General features: G+C 38.4%; 1 protein-coding gene across 3 annotated transcripts in view; it reads left to right on the forward strand.

Annotated features, from left to right (window-relative positions):
• The window catches only part of LOC309634702 (uncharacterized protein), a 172,359-nt gene that overhangs the window by 86,630 nt on the left and 67,597 nt on the right, over positions 1 to 18,132 (forward strand). The window contains exon 1 of one of the 3 annotated variants that reach the window (XM_082405122.1): positions 303 to 18,070. The exons of the other annotated variants lie outside the window; for them this stretch is intronic. The gene's annotated coding sequence lies outside the window, so the exon portion shown is untranslated. Of the gene's footprint in view, positions 1 to 302; positions 18,071 to 18,132 lie in introns of those variants that run through there. 3 annotated transcript variants of the gene reach the window in all.

Raw genomic sequence — 18,132 nt, forward strand, 5'->3', positions numbered from 1 at the left:
CCTCCCTGCAGGTAGATCACATGACTGCGTCTTGGTGATGAATGCCATTTTTTTTTTAACATCTTTATTGGAGTATAATTGCTTTACAATGGTGTGTTAGTTTCTGCTGAATGCCATTTTTGAGACGAGGCGTTAATGAAGCAGATGTGGCCCTCTGTGCTCTCACTGTTCTTCATTACCTGGAAGCAGATGATGGGGATGAAGGCCTGGAGGAGATAAAACGAGCCTGGGTCCCTAAGTCATTGTGTGGAGACGGCCCATCCACCACCCAGGGACATCTGCCTTGGTCCGTTAAGTGAGCAAGAATTGACGTCTATTTTGTTTGAGCTGTTTTACATATTTGGATCTATTTATCTCTGCAGCTTAATTCACAGTTTAAATACAATGTTTTCCACCGCCACTGAACTGACTTGGCTCGTATTTAAACTCTGTGACAGATCTGGGAACACAGCTTTCCTTCTGGTCGGCATGGTCACCTGCTTTGACAGTGGGTTCAGATGAGGCATATTCTGACAGGGGGCCTCTGCCCCTAGGAGAGCTTGTGATTGTGAACTTGCAGAATATTGGAATTCTTCAATAATCCTGCTGATACTCAAATTCTTCCTTCTCAGCAGGCTAGTTCTTGTTCAGCCTTGAGGACTTCACTGAATCTTCAAGAATCTTCTATTTGCCTTCCATCCTTGTTTTTGCTTTGAATTTCCCTGTTTTCCATTTTGTCCTTAGTGAAGACTGTGGATTCAAGTGAGTTCTTAGGAGATACTGATGTGAAATCCAGCCTCTGTACCCTGAGACTGAATTAAATCTTGGAGACCGAGTTTTGGGTGAAGTAGAAAAGAATAGCTTTATTGCTTTGCCAGGCAAAGGGAACCACAGCAGGCTAATGCCCTCAAAATTGTGTGTCCCGACCTGGAGGGGCTAGTGAGGAGTTTTATAGCAATGGTTCAAAGCGGGCGTCATCAGCTTGTGGACATTCTTCTGATTGGTTGATGGTGAGGTAAGGGGGATTCAGCATCATCAACCTTCTGGTTCCAACCGGTCTGGTGTCTACGTGCTGGTGGTCAGCATACAGTTAATTTCTCCCACCTGATGGGGGTTTCAGTGTCTGCAAAACAGCTCAAAGATATTGTTACGTATATCCCTTGAGGGGGAACCAGGACCCTGTCCCAAGGCTGCACTATTGTTTCTTAACTGTCCCTCCCTTGTCTCACCATCCCCTCCCTTCCCTAATTAGCAACTGTTTGAACCTGCCTGTTGGAACTCAGGGAAGGTCATGAAGGCTGAATGAAGCCTATTTCCTGTAATCAGTAAATGGGGAACACAGAAAGGCTTTTGTGCCCAGGAGCCCCACAGGGTCCTGCTTGGTTTCACTACCAGCCATGTTTCTCTGCTTCTCATTTTTCTGCTTTGAACTTCTCAGCCTTCTGGATCACATAATCCATAGCTTTCTTAACCTATATATTCTTCTACGTTGTGATCTAATACCATTCTTTTGACCTGTCCTCTTCGTCCACAACAGCCACCTTGAAGATGCTGTGGACGTGGGTGTCCATGGTTACCTCACTCTGAGGACCACTGTGGCATGTAGGGGGGTGCTGAGCAGCTTTCCATCTTTGGCTAGTCTCTCTCACGTTAGTATGCCTGGATGCTGACGGCATCTGTCTAAGTAGCGAAGGTCTGTATCTGATGTCGGAAATGGTGACATCACACATGATCAGAACAGCTGAGACGCCAATGACTTGTCTCAATAACCAGAGGTATAAGTGTAACATCCAAGCAGAAACTCTTGAACATATTCAGATTTCATCAGCATCATAGGATCAGCCTCAGTGGGAGAGATGCTTGTGTTTAGTTCCTGGCTATTATAAAAGTCTCGCAGGAGAACGACTTACATGTCTCATAATGATGAAACTATTTTTAAAAATGCTAAAGATGAATATTTAATAATATAGAAAATTGATTATGCTGAATATCTTAATGAAGAAAAAGGTCATAAAAGTATATACAGTATGATCCCATATTTATAAATATATATGAATTCATTCAGCACATAAATACTGAGCCCCGACTATGCACACACCAGGGATTGTAGATATTGATATTTGTGTCTGTGTGTGTGTCATGGCAGATTTTAATTTTCTTATTTTTCCAATTTATCTACAACGAATATATATCAATTTTCTAACAAAATACCACTATTATGATGAAAAATTTTGAATATAAGAAAAGGCTAACATCATAACAATAAGGTGGTATAAAATAAACTGACAACACATAAGTTATTTTGGCTCTGTGTTCCACAGTGACTCACTAAAGATACCCTGAACTGTTTATTTTTTTTTTTCTATTTCCCTGTTAAAACGAGCAGATGCATTTCACATCACATGTATCTTGTGGAAACATGCCAACCATTTTCTTAGCAACCAAACTCCTGTCTTTTGCACTGTGCATGATTAACTAAAACAGCCTGTTGACGGCTTAAAATAAACCTGCCTTTTTCCATTTAGCATTTTATCAGATGAATGTAATTTCATTTGCTGATGAATTTAGTTCAGCTTCAAGGGAATTTTTCTCTTCTTCATGGGGAGGCTGAAGAATCAGAACTGTCGTGCCAAAGAAAGAAAAGCAAGCCTAGGGAGAAAAAAACAGTCTGATATTTACACGGGTAAAGTAAAAGTATCTTTGTCAATTTCGCTCCCGCCCAGCTGCTTTTTTATGGGGTAGAATGTTGATTTAAATTTAAATTCTATTCTACTTTTGCATTCGTGATGTTTAGGTTGCTTGATTAAAAGTGTGTATTTAAATGACTGCTCTGATGATTACTATTGTTATTATGCATGAGCTCTTGTCTTATTTTTGTTTATTTCTAGTATTTGAATATGCCCTAAAATTTAATTAGACTCATCTGACAGGATAGTAGACCCTTTGCTGCGGTTCAGAAATAAATGGAATGGACAGTATATAATCTGGCAAGGAGGAAGGAGTACATATTCTTAACAATGAGGAGAGTGAATATTTTCTTAGCGGAGGTGACTCTGCAACTTGGAATAAATTGCTGTCCTATTTGGTAAATATAAAATGTATTTCTGTGTCTATATGCACATGGAGACATTTTGCATCCAAGGACTATAAGAATATGTGTCAAATAGGGAAACTTTAAATTTTCTTTAAAGACTAACAGCTTAAAAACAAAGCCATCTCTGCAATTAAAGCAGCGTGTTATCTACAGAGTCAGTAAAAGGGAGAGGATTTGTCTGAACATAATATAGTCCGAGCAGCTCCCCTATTATCTTGCACTTGTGTCCTCATTTGGAAACAGACAGTGGAAACCCACACTAATGGCAAGTTGAAATACTATTTAAATTTCCACTTTATTTCCCTCAGAGCAGATTCTTAAATGTTCACCATCATTAAGCAATCACACTGATGCTTTAGCTGCAGAGTCTTACATTTTCCCCTGGAGGATAAAGACACAACAATATGGCATATACTCCTGATATTTCACTCTTTCTGATCCCTGCTGTATTTAAATTTTGAGAAATAAATAATCGTGACTTGTTCTCTTTTACATTAGATATAAGCCATATAAGATTGGTGGATGGTTTACATTAAACATTGTAAAATATCTGGTCCCATATTTTAATATTCTCTTTGAATTCAGTTTGAATTCTTCATTGCTTAAGTCGGGTCCTGATGCAGGTCAACCATTCTGGAAAGTGCATGATCTCTTTCAGGATAGTGTTTGAAAGAGATGATATATTTTCAAAACTGTCCAACTTAGTTTCCAAGTTCAGAAAATCTAATCCAATGTGTCACCCTGTGGATTTGAGGCTACCCCCGCTGGTGGCATTTCTTCTCTATCATGGGAAGACTTGAGGACCAGCTCTCTCGTCTGCCTCTGTCTGCAAAGAGGATCCCTGAAACCACACTGGGAGCTTCCTATGGGGCCCACTGTTCATAGGCAGGTGCCTTAGAGCTTTAGGAATACACCCATATTGGGCTGAGGGAAACTGGAGACAAAATCTGGGAGAAATTCCAGGGTCTGTCACAGAAGCAACCACATACAGCCTGTGGAAACCTCAGGGTGCCCCAGCTTTCCTTCTTAATATCCTCTCATTAACTTCCTTTTCTCAGATGAATAAAGGTCAGGGCTGGTCATGCCTAGCTTGTCTGTAGAAGGGAGGCTGATCTTCAATTTATTCATCCCATCGTACTTTGTTTTTTAATAGAAAACTATAAAACCTTGCATTTGGGGGTACTTTTGGTGTCCAGATACTTGGTGTAGCTTTATGTCTTTCTACTGAATAGTCCTTTACTTTATTCCAAAAGATCTTATGCTTCTTAGAAGTTTTTTTGTTCTTTGAGTAAAATTGCATTTCAGTTTTAGAACTCAATAAGAACAAAACGACATCAATAATCATTGATTGGGGCCATAATAATAGTTGCTAGGCTAAGTCCTACAGATGAATTAATTCTCACACTGTCACTAGGAAGTAGAGCCAGGCCTTTCTGGTGCTCTATAATTAAGGAGAAGAGATCACACCACACCCTCATTAAGAATAGATTAAACGTCTTAGTTAATTAGCCAGGGATAAAGAACCTCTCTGAGGCAGTGACCAATGTGGCCTGTCTTGGCAAGGAATTCCCTGGCCTCTACTCCCTGAGAAAGTCCAACTGGAAGGCTCTAGCCATAGGAAGTAAAAAAAAAAAAAAAAAGAATCAGTGTCCAGGTGTCCCTAATAATACATCAGCCTCCAGCCTCCCAAATAATTATATCCTCATAATCAGGTATTATTACTTTCCAAATCCCATGGCCTTAACAATTACAGTAGTTCCCTGAATATTACATCTTTGCAGTGAGATGACTCCTTTGAAAACAGGGGGACAAAAACTTATTATTTATTAAAAATTATCAGTTGAGATGAAAATACAGTTCGGTTTCAGTTCAATGACTGGGGCAACTAAAATCTGGTTGTTAGAAGAACTTGGGAGCCTAATTTCCAGTATAAAGATAAAAAGCTAAAGTGTAGAGATTTGAGAGTATAATATTGGAAGTTGTCAGGGTAGTTCGGGAGCGGTTCTTTCTAGATCAATGAATGGACTAAATAAGAATGTCCTTGACTTATGATTCTAGGATATGGTATTAGCCATTTGCATATTGGGACTCTCTTGGGGAAATGCTTTATTATAACATTTTCTCCATAAAGCTAGATTATATCTCTATTGAGAGGACCCATATGAGTCTAAAACAGAACAGGCAATACTTTCTTGGATCCACGTGATATGGCTTCCTGAACATAAAAGGGCGAGGTTGCCTGGTACTTGTATAGATAGAGAGATAACTATAAATATATATATATATATATATATATATATATTTATACATACACACACATAAACACACACATGGATATATATGCATACGTATAAGTTTCTTAGTGCCAGATATAGTAACATGAAAGAGTGCTTCAATTATTAGGAAAAGATACTCTTCCATTGTTGCGTCTAAGGGGCATTGTCTAATTTATTAGGTGCCAGCCATATGTGGTCCTTTAAATTTAAACATAAATTCAATTAATTAAATTCAAAATTCAGCTCCTCAGTCATGCTAACATATCTCAAGTGCTCAATAGCCACATGTGGCTAGTGGGTGCCATATTGGACCTCCCAGATAGAGAATTCTTCTGTCATTATGGAAAGTTCTATTGGACAGTGCTGGTCCAGAAGTTAGGGAGGTATTTTTTTTTTGAATAAATGTAATGAGCCCTTTTAATCATATACTTTCAATAAAGTCATCCTTGAACCAAGTTCTGTCGTAGATGATGAGAAGCGGGCTATATTATTATGCTCTCCACACAGAGATTCGATTTCTAATTAGAAGTTGATGAAGTTCTTTCATTTACTACAGTATCATTGGCACCACATTTTCCAACTGCAGTAAGAAGTTCAATTATCTCCCAGAAGATAAAAGATAGGGGAATTTATTCAACCATCTAGAAAAAATAAATATATATGAGAGACATGTCTGTGTGTGTGTGTATGTGTGTGCATGTTTGTGTTGACTGGAAACCAAGCTTGAGGACAGCGTGTCGCTACCTCCCAAAGTGAAAAGCTAGACAAACTGTGCTTATCTTGCAGCACTGCCAAGAAGAGGTCAGTCAAGTCCAGTGACCATCCCTGTACTTCTGGCCCCCATAAGGGAATCATTTGAGAGGATTCTTAGAAGGAATTACCAGGAGCAAAGAATTACCAGTGGCTCATAAAGCTTCTGTTTGGAAGTGGCATACTGCTCACATTTCCCTGGTCAAACCTGGTCACATGAAACCTGATGTCCAGGGGGGTGGAAAGCACAGTCCCCACACAGAGGGCAGTAGCAAGCAACTGGGGACAAGAATACATCTGACCATAAGGCCCTTTGCTAGTAGTAAAATAAACAGCTCACTCATTCTCTTCTGTGTATCCTTTTATAATGGAACTGGTTCCATTATCTCTGACTAGAAAAAGGAATCTCATTTTTAGAACATCTGAGGTTTTTGATTCTTCACCATGATCCACCATAGGCCCCTGTGGTTTCTGGAGTCTGATCAGCTTCAATCTCAGGTCAGCTGCACAGGTCTCCCTCCTCCCGTAATCTGAATCTGTAGAAGGAATGCAAAGCAGAGAAAACTTGTTCATAACACTACCCATTCCAATTGCAGAGGACCTCACCTAAAGTAAAAAGTCTGTTACTATATGATTTGTTTGTTTGTTTTAATTTTATTTATTTATTTTGGTTGCGCTGGGTCTTAGTTGCGGCTGGCAGGCACCTTAGTTGCGGCCAGTGGGCTCCTTAGTTGAGGCTCACAGTCTTCTTAGTTGTGGTATGCGAATTCTTAGTTGCAGCATGCATGTGGGATCTAGTTCCCTGACCAGGGATTGAACCCAGGCCCCCTGCATTGGGAGGTGGATTCTTAACCACTGCACCACCAGGCAAGTCCCATGTTACTATATGATTTGAATAAAAGGTGTTGCTTATGGCCATGAGGATGGAACAAGAGTAACTGCCCCTGGGAACCTTTACAAATGATGGTCATATTTCTTTCTCATTACCAGGATATTTCAGAGAAAGATGTACAGTGGTAGCTTTGTATAGGCAAATGTATCCTGACAGTCTTCTTTTAGAAAAAGCTAGTATTAATCCACATGGAAACGATACCTATGAGACAGATGTTTTTATCCCTATTTTGCAAAAGAGCCAACTGAGTACAGCGAAATTGAACAACTTGCCCAGGGTCTTGCAACCCTCCAGAGCCAGATCTGAGATTTGAACTCTTCCTGGTTCCAGATTCACACATGGATCTGGTGAGCACCCTCCTACTCGTATCAGGAAGTAGCATCTGTCAGGGGGGTGTTCCTGCATTTGCCAGGACCTTTGCCAAGGGCATTACCTACATAAGTTCATTTATCCTGAAAACCGCCCTGTAGAAATAAATATGGTTTCTTCCTATTTTATGACCAGGGAAATTGAAACTGAGAAAGGTAAACACCATGTGCAAATTATACAACTACCAAGTGTTAGAGCCAGAATTTGAAACCCAGTCTAACTCTAAAGCCACTGTTCATCATTGCTTACTAACCTCTGCTGTTAGCGCTTCTCTGCAATGCTTAGATCTGCATCCAGAACGCAGGGTGCCCTGAAGGGGAGAGAGGCAGTAAACCCAAAGTGAGACCAGAAAGATAAATAAAAGGCAAGTAAAAAGGAGAACTACTTGAGAAACAATGTATGGGACTGGATGATGGTGTAGGTTTATAGCGGAAATGAGAATATTAAAATAAGAAGGAGAAAAGAAAATAACTTAATCGTGAAATACAAATGGACTCCTGTCTCAGAAGCTCAATCACTAATTTTAACTTTCAGATCGAATTTTTGTCTTAAGCATGCTTATTTTGATTCTAATCCAGTTGGAGCAAATTTATAGTTAAAGTGGCATTTACTCCATTGCATATTTTTCAGAGTGATTAGATTGGAATGTCTAGAACAGAGGAAGGCCCTTGGGATCCAGGCACATCCCATGTCTCGATCACACGATAGAAACAAGCAGCTGAAAAGCAAACTTGGTGGGTGACCAGTCTGAGTCACAGGCATTTTTAGATGGTAAGCTCGGGCAGGAGCCTTGGAGCTGAGGTCCCTGGGACACATTCATTGCTAGGAGCTCTATGTTTATTACGTTCTCATCAGTGACCATTAAGAGAGGCAGAGCAGGAAAAATGAATAAAGGATTATCAGGATGACTGAATCATGTAACAATCGTGCACAGCTCAGACACGTCTGGTACTAAAAGATGGGCTATTCTGACCAAGTTAGCATGGCTGACATCAGTTCTTATTACAGAGCATCTTAGAACCAATTTCTTTTTAAAGAATTGCTACCCAAAATGGTAAGATATGAAAGTGGAATCCTTACTAGGCAAACTCTGAAAGGAGTTGGTATATAATTTCTTACCATTTCAACATAGACCTATGTACTGGGCTACGTAGCTGACATCCAAATGACACCTGCAATGCTTAGAAATCCCTCCTCAAGAGAGAGAATCATTCCCATTCCATACATTTCTGGAATGGTGCCCAGAATTTAAAATAATAGCCCTGTGTCTTGCTATTCATTTTAAACCAAGACATAAATGTCCTTGATATTGGCTTACTGGGAAAAAGGCAGAAAAACTGATAAAGATTTCTCTGGAAGACAAACAGTCCTACAGACCTCCCGCTAGGCCAGAATGGAGATAATTATTTACTGTTGGTGAAGCAGTTGGAGCTGTGGTTCTGGGCTTAAGGAAGATACATTTTTGGCCTTGAGGACCTAGAGAGTGCCCCTTGGAACAACTGATTTTCCAGGATACTCACCAAAGTCTGCAGGCATTGAAAACACTATGAAGTCTACCAGGTGTTGGATTCCACAGGAGGGGACTCTGTCCTTCCTGAGGGGAGCAAACAACCAGGATGGAGATCCCAGAGTCTGATCCCCCGCTGAGACCAACAATTAGACAGCTATCCCTGAATAAAAACAGCTCCAGGAGAGTTCTGAAATCCACTTAAGATGTTTTAGTAACACAGTGAAGAAAAAAAATGGAGAATAAAAGCACAAAAGGGGAAGGAAGAATAGCTTCATTTTGCCTGCATCATCCCATCCCCCAAGCCGGCATTGCTCAGCACCAAGAGGAAACTCCCCAACCAGGAAGAGTTTTCCTTGCAGGGAAAGGAAAAGCAGGTTGAATGGCCAGCTTTTCCCCAGCCTTCTGGGGGCACTGCACAAAGGTCCCACTTCAGTTTCACCCCACGCAAAGACTGGCAAAGCTGAGATGCATAGATGGCTAGAAACAAGGAGGAAAAGCATTAGCCACAGAGCAAGAGAAAGACTGAGGTTTCCCGTGATCTGCTCTGCAAGTGACCTCAGTAGCTTTCGCCACTGAAGAAACCAAGGGCCAGCAGAGCTGCCACAGACCCCCTGCAGATTTCACCAGCTTTTACCCCACAGGTATTTGTGTTGTGTGACTCCAGCCACCTAAGTCCCACCCAGCTCTCTCCTCTTCCCTGCCCCCAGCAGAGCCTGGGAATCACACTGGCAGCCCAGGCCTCTGCAGTTGTGCAAGTGCAAGATGCCAGCCTAGACCCCACAGCTGACACCCACTGCTGTGTATGCCCTCAGGGCTAGCCCCTTCAGCTGTGCATTTGCACACCACGGGCCACCATTGCCCCGTGCATAGCTGGGGAGGATTGTGAAGCCATAGTAGGAAACACCAGCAGCCAGGGTCCCCACAGCTGCCAGGGTACTTACGGTTAGCCCTGGCCTTTGCTGCTGGCCCTGGACCCATCACTAAATGTCTGTTTGCAATCAGCCCCTACCTACCTGCAGCTGGCCCTTATAGCCAAGCGTGTGCACACCACCAGCTCCGGCCAGTACTGCTGCTTGCCCTGGTGCCTAGCCACTGGCACTCAAGACATTGCTGAGGACCCCCAACATCCTTGGCAGGATCTGTAGGTACCCTGCAGTGCTCACTAAGGACTATGAAGTTGTCGATGATGTGGACCTCTAAACCCTGAGCCAAAGAGCCAGCGTGCTCCCCCCACACCTGGTGCCACCACACACCCCAGCACTTGGTGCCCTACATCACTAGACCTGTAGTTACGGAATGCTCCAGAATGGCCCCAACCACAGGTAAAAGTCCTTTCTTACCAAAGTCAGTCCCGAAAGTCTGAAAGAGCTGACTGCTTCTTCAAATGTGTAGACACCTATGCAGGACTACAAGGATCATGACATATCAGGGAAACATGACTCCACCAAAGGAATATATCAATAGTAAACCTCCAGTAACTGGCCCCAGAGAAATGGAGATACAGGAATCTCCCAACAAAGAATTCCCAACAAAGTGATTGTTCTAAAGATGCTTAGAGAGCTGCAAGAGAACCTAGATAAACAATTTAATGATATCGGGAAAACAATATAAGCACAAAATGGGAAGTTCAGAAAAGAAAGATAGAAAACATAAAAAAGAACCAAACAGAAATTCTGGAGCTGAAGAATGCAATGACTGAACTGAAGTATTCAATAGAAAGCCTCAACAGCAGACTAGGTCAAGCTGAAGAAGGAAATCACTAAGTTCAAAGATAGATCATTTGAAATTGTCCATACAGAGAAGAAAAAAAAAAAGTAATGAAGAATACCTACAGGTCTTATGGGACACCATTAAGAAAAACAATCTACATATTATTAGGGTCTGAGAAGAAGAGAGGAAGAAAGGGGTAGAACTCTTATTTAAAGAAATACTGGCTGAATGCATCAGGATCGCTGGGTGGCGGGGACTCATTGCCGGAGCCCCCGGTGCATGACCTGGTCCCAATACTCCTGGTGCGCATTTCTCCACTTGGGGCCATGATGGGGGCCGGGACCCAGCATGTTTTTCTTTGAACATCTCTGGGTGAGGTTCAACTGCTGGGACGGGATGTGTTAACCACCATATAATATTATTACAGTAATCTGAATATAGGTTGAAGCACAGAAGTATTAAGAGTAGATATAGCTACAATAACTTGTTAATGGATACATAATATAAAAAGATGTGAAGTTTGACATCAAAAACATAAAATAGGAGGAGAAAAATGAAAGAGAAGAGTTTGTGTGTGTGATGGAAGTTAAATTGTTATCAGTTTAAAAAAGACTGTTATATGTGTAAGAGGTTTCAAGTAAGCCACAAAGTAAACACAAAATGAAAACCTACAGTAAATACATATAAGATAAAGAGAAATGAATCATAGCATACCACTACTGAAAATCATCATTTCATGAAGGAAGACAGCAAGAGTGGAAGAAAGGAGCAACCAAACTACAAAACAGCCAAAAAAAAAAAAAATTGACAAGATGGCAATAGTAAGTCCTTACCTAGCAATAATTGCTTTAAATGTAAATAGATAAAATTCTCCTATCAAATGGCATAGAGTGAATGAATGGATTTTTTTTTTAAAGACCCAGCTATATGCTGCCTGCAACAGACTCACTTCAGCTTCAAAAACACACACAGGCTCAAAGTGAATAAATGGAAAAATATATTCCATGCAAATTAAAACCTAAAGAGAGCAGGGGTAGCTGTACTTGTATCAGACAAAATAGACATTCAGTCAAAACCTGCAACAAGAGATAAAGAAGGTCATTAGGATATCTGCCTGAACATGTTTTTAATGCAGAGGAAAGAGCCTTATTCTGGAAAAATAATGCCACAGAGGACATTTACTAGTAAGGAAGAGAAGCAAACACCAGAATTTAAGGCAGGAAGGGAGAGACTAACTCTACCGTTTTGTGCAAATGTATTTGGGTTTATGATTAGGACTGCCCTTATCTGTAAAGGTGCTATTCCTTGAGTCATGAGGAGAAAATAAACACCAGCTGCTGGTCTTCTGGTTGTACAACAAGAAGGCCTAGACAATAAGAACACTTTTTCTGGATTGGGTCCATCAATGCTTTGTCCCTGAGGACAAGAAGTACCTTGCAAGTAAGAAACTGCCTTTTCAAGTTCTCTTGATATTGGACAATGCCCCTGGGCACCTAGAACCCTGTGAGTTCAACACCAAACATGTTGAAGTGGCCTAGTTGCCCTCAAACACAGCGTCTCTAATTCAGCCTCTAGATCAGGGGGCCATAAAGACCTTTAAGGCTCATTACACATGGTACTCTATGGGAAGGATTGCCAACACTATGGAAGAGAGCCCCAATAGAGAGAATATTATGAAAGTCTGGAAGGTTTACACCATTGAAAATGCTGTTATTGTTATAGAAAAAGCCGTGAAAGCCATCAAGCCCAGAACAATAAATTCCTGCTTTGTCTAGATGTTGTGAATGACTTCACAGGATTTATAACAGAGAGCCAATCAAGGAAATCATGAAAGACATTGTGGATATGGAAAATTTTTTTAAAAGGTGGGGAGTGAAGGGTTTCAAGATATGGATCTTGGAGAAATTTAAGAGTTAATAAACACCAGATGAATTAACAGAAGACAACTTGATGGAGTTGAGTGCTTCTGAACTAGTACCAGATGATGAGGAAGAAGACCTATAAGGAGCAGTGCCAGATAATAAACTGACATTAGTCAACCTGGCAAAAGTGTTCTGACTATTCGAAACTGCTTTTGACTTCTTTTACAGCATGGACACTTCTATGATACAGGCACTGAACCTAAAGCAAATGGTGGAAGAAGGATTGGTACCATATAGAAATATTTTTAGAGAAATAAAAAACCAAAAATGTCAGAAAGAAAATTACGATGTATTTGCATAATACAAGTGTAACTCCCCTTTTACCTCCTTCAACTCTTCCACCTCTGCCGCCCCTGAGACAGCAAAACCAACCCCTCCTCTTCCTCATCTTCAGCCTACTCAATGTGAAGACGACCTTTATGATGATCCATTTCCACTTAATGAATAGTAAATAATCGTCATGCCTTACAGTTAATAAGCTTATCTGTTGCGTATGTGTGTGAGTGTCTTTGCGTGAAAATCTAATAACTGCATGACAAGAACTGTATGAGATGTTTTTGTGTCACCATCATCATCATCCTTCCTTAAGTACTCATCCTGTAGAACACTGTGTGCCAGACTTGTATTGAAGTGCATAGCCTATTGTTATATAGGCATAAAGTGATATTTAATATATAATTAATAATGTGTTAGTTTTCTTACTGTTTTATAACTTTCAGAGAATTACATTACCATACAGTATACCTCTCTCTCTTGTAATTGGAGAAACTACATATCAGCCTATCATCACATGTAAATGGTTTTATAAAAAATGTAACAATGTTTCCATACTGTATTATGAATATGACTGTAATACTGTATGCCGTAAAAATGTGGTAATGATTTATTCATTAATGAATAGACTAGGCTACTGTGAAGCAATTATATTGATTACACTAGCCTACCATAAAGCAGTCATATTGATGCTTCTTCTTTATCAAGGCATGAATTGTTATACCTGTAAATAAATATGAATTTCTTTTTCACATCATCTTTTCATTTTTCATGTCTGGTGTTAGTAATGTGTATAATATCTACAGTGTTCTGTATCATATAAGGCAATATGGATACAGGTACTTCAAGATGAATGACAGATGATTCATCTTGTAAACAGACAATGTAAACTTACAGCATCAATAAATACAGTACTGTACTGTAAATGTATTTTTCTCTTCCTTGTGATTATCTTAATAGCATTTTCTTTTCTCTCTCTTACCTTATTTTAAGAATACAGCATATAATACATATAACATACAAAATATGTGTTAATCAGCTATGTTATCAGTAAGGCTTCCAGTTTACAGTAGGCTGTTAGTAGTTAAGTTTTGGGGAAGTCAAAAGTTATACTTGGATTTCCAACTGTGTGGGGGAGGTCAGCATCCCTAACCTCCCACATTGTTCAAAGGTCAACTGTATGTGGAAATTAAGCAACATACTCCTGAACAACCAATGGGTCAGAGATAAAAGCAAAAGGAAAATCAAAACATCAAAAATGGAAATATAACATACCGAAACTTACGAGATGCAGCCAAAGCAATGCTAAGGGAAGTTATAGTGATAAATCCCTACATTAAGAAAAAGGAAAGATCTTAAATACACAACCTACACCTCAAAGAACTAGAAAAACAAAAACAAAGCCCAAAGTTAGCAGAAGGAAGAGATAACAAAGATCAGAGAAGAAATAAATGAAACAGAATAGAAAAACAATAGAAAAGATCAACAAACTGAGTTGATTTTTTAAAAGATAAATAAAATTGATAAATCTTTAACTAGACTTACCAAGAGAAAAAGAAAAAGGATTCAAATAAATAATATTATAAATGAAGGAAGAAACATTACAACTGATACCACAGAAAAACAAAGGATAATGAGATATTACCATGAAAAATAATATGCCAACAAATTGGACAACCTAGAAGAAATGGATAAATTCCTAGGAACGTACAACCTACCAAGTATGAATCATGAAGAAATAGAAAACCTGAACAGAACAATAACAAGTAATGAGATTGAATCAGTAATAAAAAACCTCCCAACAAAGAAAAACTCAGGACCGGATGGCTTCACAGGTGAATTCTACCAAAAAGTTAAAGAAAAATTAATGCCAATTCATCTCAAACTCTTCCAAAAATCAAAGAGGAGGAAACAGTCCAAATTTATTTTACAAGGTCAGCATTACGCTGATACAAAAGCCAGTTAAGTATACTAAGAGAAAAGAAAACATGTATATGTATAACTGAATCACTTCGTTGTACCCCTGAACTATCACAATATTTTTAATCAACTGTACTCCAATATAAAATAAAAAGTTAAAAAAAAAAGAAAAGAAAACTACAGGCCAATATCCCTGATGAATATAGAGGTGAAAATTCTCAACAAAAATATTAGCAACCAAATTCAACAGTACATTTAAATGATCATACACCATGATCAAGTGAGATTTATCTCTGGGATGCAAGAATAGTTTAATATGTGTAAATCAATAAACATGATATATCACATTAACAAAATAAAGGATAAAAATCATAAGATCATCTCACTAGATGCAGAAAAGGCATTTGACAACAATTCAACATCCTTCAGGATAAAATGCTCAACAAATTGGATATAGGAACACCATACCTCAACATAATAAAGGCCATATATGACAAGCCCACAGCTAACATCATACTCAATGGTGAAAGTTTGAAAACTTTCCCTCTATGGTTAGGAACAAGACAGAGGTTCCCACTCTCACTACAGTTCAACATAGTACTGGAAGTCCTAGCCAGAGTAATAAGGCAAGAAAAGGAAATAAAAGAAAGAAAAAGAAATAAAGAATTTCCATTTAAATCAAAAAGGAAAAAGTACAATTATCTGTTTGCTGATGACATGATCTTGTACATAGAAAATCCTAAAGACTCCATGGAAAAACTATTAGACCTAATAAATGAATTTGATAAAGTTTCAGGATACAAAATCAACATTCAAAAATTAGTTGCGTTTCTATACACTAACAATGAACTATTTGAAAAAGAAATAAAAAGATCCCATTTACAATAGCATGAAAAAGAATAAAATACTTAGGAATAAATTTAACCAAGGAAATGAAATATATATACACTATTACACATTGATGAAAGAAATTGAAGACACAAATAAATGGAAAGATATGCCATGTTCATGGATCATGAGTTAATATTGTTAAAATATTCATACTACCCAAAACCATCTATAGATTCAATGCAATCCCTATCCAAATTCCAATGGCATTTTTCACAGAAATATTTAAAAATCGTAAAATTTGTATAGAACAGCAGAAGCTCTCAAATAGCCAAAGCAATCTTAAGAAAGAACAAAGCCAGAGGCTTCACACTTCCTGATTGAAAACTGTATTACAAAGCTGTAGTAATCAAAACAGTATGGTACTGACATAAAACCAGATACATAGACTAATGGGACAGAAGAGAGAGCCCAGAAATAAATCCACACATACTTGGTCACCTAATGTTTGACAAGAGAGCAAGAATACCCAATGGGGAAAGGATAGTCTCTACAAAAATGGTATTTGGGGGAATTCCCTGGTGGTCCAGTGGTTAGGACTCTGAGCTTCCACTGCAGGGGGTGCAGGTTCAATCCCTGGTTGGGGAACTAAGATTCCACATGCCACGTGGCACAGCCAAAAAAAAAAAAAAAAAATGGTGTTTGGAAAACAGGATATACACATGTAAGGATTGAAATTGGTTCCCTATCTTAACATTACTCACAAAAATTAACTCAAAATGGATTAAGTACTTAATTGTAAGACCTAAAAACCACAAAACTCCTAGAAGAAAACATAGGGCAAAAGCTCCTTGACATCAGTCACGGCAATGATTTTTTTAATATGGCACCAAAAGCAGAAGCAACAAAAGAAAAAATCAACAAGTGAGACTATCAAACTACAGATTTTTGCACAGCAAAAGAAATAATCAATAATATGAAAAGGCAATATACAAAATAGAAGAAAATATTTGCAAACCACATATCTGACAAGGGGTTAATATCAAAAATATATAAGGAACTCATAACAATAGCAAAAAAATTAAAATAAAAACAATTTAAAAATGGACGTTTTAAAAAATAGACATTTTTCCAAAGAAGGCATAAGAAATGGTCAACAAGCTTATGAAAAAGTTCTCAACATCACTCATAATTAGGGAAATGCAACTCAAAACCATGATATATCACCTCACACCTGTTAGAATGGCTGCTATCAAAAAGACAAGATATAACAAATCCTGGGGTGGATGTGGAGAAAAGGGAACTTTGGTGCACTGTTTTTGGGAATGCAAATTGGTACAGCCACTATGGAAAACAGTATGGAGTTTCCTCAAAAAAAATTAAAAATAGAACTGCCGTATGATTCAGCAATTCCAGTTCTAGGTGTATACTGGAAGAAAATGAAATCACTATCTCAGAGAGATAGCTGCACCCTCATGTTCATAGCAACATTATTCCCAATAGCTGAGACATGGAAACAACGTAAGTGTCCCTCAACAGATGAATGGATAAAGAAAATATAAGATACCTATATAAAATGCGAGATATGTACAAAATGTATTCACATATATAAATAAATGAAATATTATTCATAAAAAATAAAAAAATTCTGCCATTCCGCAACAGCATGGATGGACCTTGAGAGCACTATGCTATGTGAAAGAAGTCAGACAAAGACAAATACTGCATGATCTCACTTATATGTGGAATCTAAAAACATCAGTCTCATAGAAACAGAGAGTAGATTGGTAGTTGCCAGGGGCTGAGGGGCAGTGGGGGGAATAGAGAGATGTTGGTCAAAGGGTACAAACTTTCAGTTTTAAGATGAATAAGTTTGGGAAATCTAATATACAGCATGGTGACTATAGGTAACAAACTGTCTTGTGTGTTTGAAAGTTGCTGTGAGAGTAGAGCTTTAACGTTCTCACCATAACAACAACAACAATAAAATGGTAATTGTGTAAGATAAATTATGTGTTAACTAACCTTATTGTAAACATTTTACAATACATATGTGTATTAAATCATTACATTATATACTTTTAAAAAAATTTTTATTGAAGTATAGTTGATTTACAGTGTTGTGTTAGTTTCAGGTGTGCAGCAAAGTGGCTCAGTTAAATATATATATATTCTTTTTCAGATTCTTTTTCATTATAGGTTATTATAAGATATTGAGAATAGTTCCCCGTGCTATACAGTAACCCCTTGTTGACTGTCTATTTTATATATAGTAATGTGTATTTGTTAATTCCAAACCCCTAATTTATCCCTACCCCCCTTCCCCTTTGGTAACCATAATTTTGTCTTCTATGTCTGTGAATCTATTTCTGTTTGATAATAAGTTCTTTTGTACCATTTTTTTACATTCCATATATAAGCAATATCATATAATATTTGTCTTTCTCTGTCTGGTTTACTTCACTTAGTATGATAATCTCTAGGACCATCCATGTTGCTGCAAATGGTATTATTTCATTCCTTTTTATGGATGGGTAATACAACATTGTGTATATATACCACGTGTTCTTTTTTTTATTTTTTTTTATTTTTTTTATTAATTTATTTAT

This window comes from Balaenoptera borealis, assembly GCF_965194805.1.
Source record: "Balaenoptera borealis genome assembly, chromosome: 9".
NCBI lineage: Eukaryota > Metazoa > Chordata > Mammalia > Artiodactyla > Balaenopteridae > Balaenoptera > Balaenoptera borealis.